This window comes from Mytilus edulis, chromosome 7 (genome assembly GCF_963676685.1).
Source record: "Mytilus edulis chromosome 7, xbMytEdul2.2, whole genome shotgun sequence".
NCBI lineage: Eukaryota > Metazoa > Mollusca > Bivalvia > Mytilida > Mytilidae > Mytilus > Mytilus edulis.
This window is the reverse complement of record NC_092350.1, coordinates 63,094,002-63,103,468: the sequence shown is the minus strand read 5'-3', so window position 1 is coordinate 63,103,468 and position 9,467 is coordinate 63,094,002. Positions and strand designations below refer to the sequence as shown.

General features: G+C 32.7%; 1 long non-coding RNA gene across 1 annotated transcript; it reads right to left on the bottom strand.

Moving 5' to 3' along the window:
• Positions 1-7,859: 7,859 nt before the first annotated feature.
• Positions 7,860-8,797, bottom strand: LOC139483561 (uncharacterized). Its single transcript, XR_011655028.1, has 3 exons — positions 8,722-8,797; positions 8,375-8,660; positions 7,860-7,968 (listed from the first exon to the last, which is right to left on the bottom strand). It is a non-coding gene; the product is annotated as an uncharacterized lncRNA (long non-coding RNA).
• Positions 8,798-9,467: the final 670 nt, after the last annotated feature.

Below are 9,467 nucleotides of genomic sequence, written 5' to 3'. Positions count from 1 at the left end.
ATATTAGAGCGTACTGGTTCCCGGAAGTTATATAGTACAAAACAGAAACGTCTGATCTGACCAACAGACCAAATATGCTCTCCTTTGTAAAGCTGGTATCGGGGATGTAAACCACTACATATGTAAATGTACCATTTGTGAAGTTAAGGATTTAGGGGGAAGTACTAGGCATGTTTTAAGATTGATGTGGAAAGACCTTAAATTGTTCTCTGAACAATTGGTTTTTAATTATTATTAGTATTATCTAACAGTATATATAACAGCGCATTATATAATATTAAAATTACCCTAAGATTTCATAACATATATCCTTCCACTAAATAAAATGGGCATGGTAAAATCAAGGAGATGCTTACACTGTACCAATACAAGTCAGTTGAAACATATTTGCAAATATCTTAAAAAAAATACCGATTAAAGTAATTCGGAAATTTAAAGAATAATTACTTGAGAACTCAAAAAATACAATGATATAGAACCATTTCAAGATCTATGAAAAGCTAATCTAAGTGAATGAGATTATAGATTTTTTTCTTTTAAACGTTTACAGAATGAATGTTTTGTATTCATATGAGTCGGCTTCATATCTTGACTTACATCTAGAAATTGACAATGAGGGTCGGTTGAAACAAAATTTTACGACAAAAGAGATAATTTCAGCTTTCCAATTGTGAACTTTCCATTTCTAAGTAGCAACATTCCAGCAGCACCTGCATATGGGGTGTATATCTCCTAATTGATACGATATTCCCGTGCTTGCATTTCCTATCATGATGTTCTTGATAGAAGGTTGCTGCTCACAAGGAAGCTTTGCAACCAAGAGTTCCAAATAGTGAGGTTGAATTCATCCCTTCGTAAATTTTACGGACGCCATCACGAGTTGGTTGACCGTTATGGAATAACCGTTTCAAAAATGATATCGGATATGTTCCTTACATCGTAACTACAATCCTCTTCCCTTTCATGAATGTGACCTACCGCATAAGACTATTTACCGGATTTGTTATAACATAAGCAACACGACGGGTGCTTACCCTTCCGGAGCACTTGAGATCACCCCTAGTTTTTGGTGGGTTCGTGTTACTCATAATTCTTGAGTTTTCTATGTTGTGTCATGTGTTCTATTGTTTTTCTGTTTGTCTTTTTCATCTTTAGCCAGGCGTTGTCAGTTCATTTTCGATTTATAAGTTTGACTGTCCCTCTGGTATCTTTCGTCCCTCTTTTGTAGATCACTTGGAAAATCATTCCACAGAACGGCTGCCGCTTTGTCGAATCTTCTAAACCCAAATGTTACATACACAAGAAGTTAATACTGGCATCCATACGTAACGGGCAGCCAATGCAGATACTTCAGGATTAGTGTGATGTGGTCGTGCTTCTATTCACGTGGTCTTCACTCAGTCTTCCTTACAATGTGTTTTTTCTTCTACCCTCATGTTTTATATTGGTAACATTCAAAATTATAATTCTTTGAAATGAAACATATAAAGTATATCTGGGAATCCAAATGTAGTGCCTAAAACAGTCAAGCGAGCAAGAATGTAGGCCAAAATAAAAATATAAAAACAAAAAAAATGAAAAACAAAAGAAAATCCACAAACCATTAAATCAACCGATCAATAAAGCAATCATGGAGGGAAAATAGTTTAAAACTTTTTTATTTTTCTTTGCGCCGTTGGCTTGTTTTTTTTTCAAGATAAGGTACAGTAAATTCAGAAATTATTGCGTGCATTTAATATTGCGATTTTGTCATTTTAGACTTAAATGCGATTTTAATCGTTACGATTTTGAGAAAAATCATGTTTAATTCATATAAAACATTTCAACATGCGACTTTAAATTATTGCGTTTACAACTCTGTCGCATTTGTCGCAATAATTTACAGTATATACGTTTGGTACGTCATTTCACACAAATAATGCTGTTTTGAAAATGACAACGCTCAACCGAACACTTTAAATGTAAACGGTATCTCCCCGAACATTGTTTTCTTATCATGACTACTCTTTGGTAAACGTTAAATAAACTAACTTTTTTTTTCTAAAAAACAGAATTTTTTTTACAGAAGTCATATAGATATAACAAATGAAGGTGTTCCCCCTCCTTTTTATACACGTGTCATGTATTTTTACCTGTCAAACCATTAGGAATAAAGACCTTAATTGTATGGTCTTTTAATTCTAATTCGTTGGTCCGTTATTAACAACTTTTCTGGTCTTTTCACTTCTTGTCCTCGATGTATGACCCTACAATTTTGCCCAAATATTCAGGTAATTTCACGTTCTAGATTTGAGATTTGGCTTTAAATCATATTTCTTATGATATATTCATTAGATTGTCATCAGGCTGAAAAAAAAAATGTAATCACAAAACTCAAAGAAAAATGATAAAATCAACTAGAATCTATGAATGACGCATTGTGACGTAATTTTCAGGCGTAGAAAAAACCTGCATGAGAGAAGCTGTGAAAACAATTAAAGACTGTTGGACAGTTATCTTCCTTGTAATTTTACAGGAGGTTGCAACACATGTATTGTGTTATTCGAGGTGTCATACTACTTTCATATGCTTTAAAAAAAAATACAAAAATGCATTGGATAGTATTGAAAATGAAGAGTACAAATCAAATTGATTTAAACCGGTGGATTAGTAAACTTATTCTATGATTAAAATTACACCTTAGTTTATACAAATCATGGTGTACAAATGTACTTTTTATAGAAATTATAATTTGTATAAACTGAGTATATAAATTATAAATGAGTGACAAACAATCTTAGTATATAGAAAATAAATTGACAACGCCATGTCTAAAAAAGAAAAGGACACGTAGATAATAATACACAAAAACAAAAGATAGAAAAATTAAGCAATATGAACCCCACCAAATCTTGGGTTGATTGCAGGTGCATTGGAAGGGTGACCAGATCCTGCTTCACATGTGACACCGTCGTGTTGTTCATGTTATTAGAAATTAATTATAAATAATTATTTATTTTGTATATGTGAGCGTCCCACTTGTGTCTTTTATCCAATATTTTTACAACACATATGAACTTATCATATATACAAGGATTGAAATTCTGTCTTTACGGCAGACGTTGTTTTGTCTACAAAGAAACTCATCAGTGACGATCGAATCACAAAAAAAAATTAAAAGGCCAAATGAAACACGAAGTTGAAGAGCATTTATCAGCAAAGTGTGTATATTCAACATAAGTGTTATTGTTTTTATCGAAATGTATGATTTTTCACAATGATATACATATTACATGCACACAAAGTAGGACAAGTACCTGAACTACTGCTATCTTGCAAGATTATATAACTTACCGGGTGAACTGAAGTCCAAATATCATTGAAGAGGATAATATTGAATTCAATTTAGAAAAAAACAGTGAGTTTAATTTTGTTATGACATATTTCAAAAGTTGCCTTGTCAATATAATGCAATTATACTGCAGAATATCAATACTTTTTTTATATGTTTTATTTTAACTTTTTTTTGCTTGCGTATAATAGCGTTTAAAAGATAAACATGTTTCAAATATTTTGATTGATACATATATTATATTTGTCATTCATGAGTCGCAAAACGTTAAGGTTTAACGTGAATAACGCGAAATGTGTCTCTTTGGTGAAGATTGAATCCGAAATATTTAAAATTCGAAAAAACGATAATGAAGTTATAACTTTTCATTGATAAGCAAAGGGTTGTACTCAGATGCATACCTCTTGTTTTTAAATACGACACAAGATAAAAAAAAACATGTTGATAGAAACAATTTGGAAGAAATCTGGAATCCACTGATTTTAAAGAAATCTTGAAAAACACCAAAAACGCATTCTATTTGAAAAAGAGAATTTCTATTTTATTCTCTTTTTTTGGTGGTTTCAAATTCGGTTGACGATGTGAATTGAAATAAACACTTTTTGTCAACAAATCAATAAGTTAATGGAAATGCGCTTACATGATTTAATCAAATTTTAGGAAATCTCCCCACTCAATGAAGAAAACTAGTATTCTTGAATTGAAAAACGTACCAGTGGGGAAAATCCCCACACACACTACACATATAAAACCAATAATATTAGAATGGGGAAATATCCCCACATTCACATCTACAACCAAAAACATCAGAATGCCGAAATTCCCACGATAAGATTATTAATTGGAAAATACAAGCTTTAATATTGCTGACCATCAAATGGGGAAATTTCCCCATAATCTCATTATGTTCAAATCATAGAAAATATTGTTGACTATCAATTGGGGAAATTTCCCCATAATCTCATCATGTTCATATTAGATATTGTTGACTACAAATAGGGGTAATTTCCCCATAATCTCATCATGTTCATATTAGATATTGTTGACTTCAAATTGGGGAAATTGGGGAAATTTCCCCCCAATTTCCCCATAATCTCATAAGATTCAAATTTACGGCAAATCAAATAATTGTATGTACTAAAACTGTCATCCTAAGTCGTGAAATTTAGACAGTGTTTAGACAGTTGACTACTTACGAAACAAATGTGTACCAATGAGACAACTCTCCATCCAGGTCCCAATTTGTAAAAAAAAAAAAAACTTTATAGGTATAAAAAGGTCATCAACACGGAGCCTTGGCTCCTACCGAACAGCAAGCTTTAAAAGGCCCAAAATGACTAGCGTAAAACCATTAAAACGGGAAAACCTAAGGTCTAATCTATATCAAAAACGAGAAACGAGAAACACTTATGAACCACATCAACAAACGACATCTACTGAACATCAGATTCCTGACAAAATGTTTGAATATTTTGTGGTTATCCGTATGAAGAAGGCAGAATGTTTTGAATACAGATTGCTTTTAAACACGAGGAGCTTACTTTAAATCGTCATCATTAGGAACAGTCCTCCTTAAAAGAGAGGCAAATGATACCAGAAGAAAATTCAAACTCATAAGTCGAAATTAATCGGACAACGCCATGGTTTAAAAAGAAGACCAACAGACAAACAATAGTAAAAACACAACATAGAAAACCAAAGACAAAGCAACAAGAACCCACAAAAACACAAGGGATTGTTATATTCTTACGAAACCACAAAAACCACAAAACGCACACAAACAAGGAATTTAAATCTATGGTTGTTTAATAAGAAGACACTACCGACCGCACTACTAAAAATCAATTCCAATCAATTTGTAATACCAAATATCGATATTTTCAAATTTCAAATAGTTTTCCTGAAGCTGTTGATGTTCAGAAAATATCTATCCTGTATGTAAACGGTGGTGATGTTTTAGTGAATTTATAAAAGTAATTATGTTAATGATGAAACTCAATAACTTGCACAAGTACATCATCATAAATTTTAATATGCTAAGATTGTGTTTACTAATGACTATAAAAAGTGCTCTATGACACAATGTTACATGTTTTAATATTGCAACTATATTGAATAGCTTTATGTGCATAATGTTGTAACACACTTGGCGATTCTATGCACATCTATTTGTTGTTGATGATTTTTGCATAATTTTTCATCTATTTATTTTCGTCGTTGATGTTGTCTCATTGATGGTGTGATAATTACTTCTTATTCTACATACAGTTTGTCATATTAAATTACAAGCACATTCAGACCAAACAAGCTAATTATGTGAATGTTTGTTTTTTGTCATTAAGATACCATGATAATGTCCCAATATAAATTAAATAACATATATAACCTTGTTCATTCTTGTATACATGTATAAATATATAGGATCATTTGACTGATGTTAAATGTCTTTTGTTCAAGGACAAGGAAATACAGCTTCCTTTTGTTGTTGATATTGTTTATTATATCCTGTTTTGAGAACATTATCAGATGACTTGTGAGTTTCTTGTAAGTTCATATATATATGAAAGTGTTTTGTTAAACAAAACACCTTCAGCTGAATTCATCTCGATGTCTTTTGTCGTAGATTCTGTAGACCTAACACTTTCACTAAGTTGTCATCTGCAAATACGACTTTGTAACCTGTAAAATAGAGACTATCCAATCAAAGGGACAGAAAACCAAAAAAAAATTATGCATATACAATTAAATCAAATATATCTACACCTTTCCTTTCATGTTTCCCTAGACTTTATCGAAATGTTGACTCCTTTGTGAGTCTTTTACTTCGAATGATATGTGCATTGTTTCTGTTGATTCGACATGTGATGCTCTGTGTTCTCTCCAGATACGCCAATTTTCTCAGCCAATAAATGCAAACGGTCATTTTTATATAAATTAGACCGCTATTCGTTTTCCTGTTTGAATTGTTTTACACTAGTAATTTTTTTGGGCCCGTTATAAAAGGTGTCAGACCACCAATTAAAAGTCCCTATCTGTTCAACCAAATTTTGCAATTTTCATAGCTTTCTAAATTTTTTATCTTAAGTTTAACCTCTTACAAACCAGGTATGTCCTGAATCGTACAGGTATCACCTTTCTTCATTCCAATTTTCGATATACCTTTAAAGCCATATAAGAAAGAAGAGACCTTCCGAATGGATGTACCACTTAAAATAACCCCTGGTTTTCTTGAAATCTTAAATTAGTATACTATGGAGTGCATTAATCCTCAATTTTTAATTTCAACTCATAGACAAGTAAATTTGGGCTCAAAATGGTCTTAATATATTTCTCTTTCACCAAAAGTTTCATTTCTGCAAATTTGTTGTGTAGTTTAAGTAAACAATGACATCAAATGCACTATTTTTTGTCCCGAGTAGGCCTACTTTTACATACGTTCTAAATTTGAGGGAGTAATTGGTGGTCTGACACCTTATAGCTTGCTGCTCGGTATGAGCCAAAGCTCCTTGTTGAAGGCCATACCTTGACTTATAATTGTTTACTTTTATAAAAAAAAATCATGGATGGAGACTTGTCTCATTGGCACAAATACCACATCTTCCTATATCTATGATATAGCCTAGAGTGCACAATGTGGCCTTAAACAAAAAAAAAAACTACCTGACAATCAATCAACTCATTACTCATCGTTCTTTTGTAAACTCTCTTTAATGTATATCATGGTTTACCTGATTTAGTTTTTTCTAGGACTGTTGCATTATACCATTTTTTCTCCAGTTTCCAGAAGCCCATTACCTTTTCGTTCATTGCGAAATCCTAAGAAAAAAATTTAAACAATGTAATCATCTTTAAAATTTCACCTCTGTTTGAATGCTGCTTTTAATTTTATTAAAATGATATGTTTTAAACTAAATAGGAATACAAAGATGTGGTATGATTTCTAGTGGCAATATCACATAGACGCAGGGGCGGATGCAGGAATTTTCGATAGGGGGGGGGGGTGCTAACCCAGGGCACCCAGGGCAAAGGGGGGGGTGCAAAACATATGTCCCGATACAAATGCATTGATCGGCAAAAATAAAGGGGGGTGCGCACCCCCGGAACCCCCCCCCCCCCTTGGATCCGCCACTGTAGACGTAAATTGATTTGGATGTAAGCAGCTATATTTTACTGTACAATATTCAACAATAAGCAATCATATGCCGTAGTGTAAGCTTAAAAAATACGATTTAACATAATGTCAAACAAGAATGTGTCCATAGTACACGGATGCCCCACTCGCACTATCATTTTATATGTTCAGTGGACCGTGAAATTGTGGTCAAAACTTAAATGAAGCGAACGGACGCACGAACGAACAAACGGACGTACGGACGAACGGAGGCACAGACCAGAAAACATAATGCCATACATATTTAAACGTGAATATCAACAGCCGATAAATAGAAATGCTTCATAGATCACAAACAGCAACCAAAACGACCACATTACAATTTTGTAATATAAGTTTCAGTAAATTATTTCATAATCCACGACATGGGACTAGCAGAAACAAATAAAACATACTCATACTTCATACTCACATTTGTTACTTCCAATGATCTGATGTTTATCTGATTCTCAGGTATCTTCATTTCCTTTGAAAATAATTGAGTTTGTAAATCAAAGTAATCAGTGTTTTGTTTAATTGACTAACCACACATACTGAAACGTCTCGTCCGATTCACTAATCACTGATTTCATGTGGAAATTATTAAAGAATAAGCTCTAACTACAAGTATCGCATAAACTTGACATTTTAAAATATGATGACAATGAGCATGATGAGGTGAAGGTCAGATAAATCCCGTCAGACAGATATATACACCGAGTTCGAGTCAGCCTTTTCCGGTCATCTTTTAAAAATCAAATATCTCGAAATGAGCTCTATGACATATCAATGTATTTAGCTTATTTTGAGGCTTATCTAATGCTCTTACGGGTAATAGTAACAATCTTAAATTCTTGCTTTATTTAATTTCACCAAATTCATCCTCAACTTACCTCGTTTGCATGTAAAGTTCTTGACTCGAGCTCAATTGTCATCTCTGTTTCCTATCAAAATAATATTTTGTTTTGATCAAAACTGTCACATTTTTACAAATAAAATCCTATTTTGAGGTTCAATTTATCATATTAAAAAGGTTAACCGCACAATCAGCAGTAAGCATACACTACAAACTGCTCAGAGTCTGAATTAGTCTGATTCAGTACTTGATGATCTTTGTGTAGTCTGAAATGGTCTTGACCAATGCTCGACCTGTCTCGACCTGTCTTGACTAGTCTCGACCTGTCTCGACTAGTCTCGACCTGTCTCGACTAGTCTCGACTCAGTCTCAACCAGTCTCGACCTGTCTCGACTAGTCTTGACCTTCAAATTTAGTTTTGACTGGTGTAAATCAGCCCATCTAACTAAATTAAATATTGATCTTACAAAATTCACGCTTATTAGGTAGTTTATGTTATTGCTGTGAAATGAAAGAATTTAATTTTACAATAGGTAAAAATAAAAATTATTATATAAATTCAGATAGGCATCTTTAATTTTTTTAATAACTTTTTCAAATCAACTTGGATTTTCATCAAACTATGTATCTATCTTAGATATAATTTAAGCTTACTGAATCCCAGGTCATTTTATTTTTTGTTACATTGCCGTCAAATTCAAGAATTAAATTAATCTATTTATTTTATCTATTTGTGTTACTTAGGAAGCTACCATTTAATTTCTACATGTTCAATGACTAACAAAAGTCTTACCACTGATATGATTCCACGCCTTTAAGAAGGTTGATCTTGAAAATAAAGTCCCTTTGAACTGGTCTTTAAAGAAGAATTTCTGTGTATCGAAATCTTTAAGCTGAACACTTTGAACCTCTCCATCCACTCCTAAAACCTGAAATATTCAAATAAGTCAACGAAATGTATTGCTTGACCCTTATAGGTGTAATTTTGCAATAAAGATTAGTATTAACAAAAACCATAAAGCCTCGAACCTGATCGCTTTCAGTTATATTTAGAAAAAAATATATGCTTTGCGAATTGATGTATATCATGTATTTAGGACGGCAAAATCTAGGACGCAATTACATCGGAC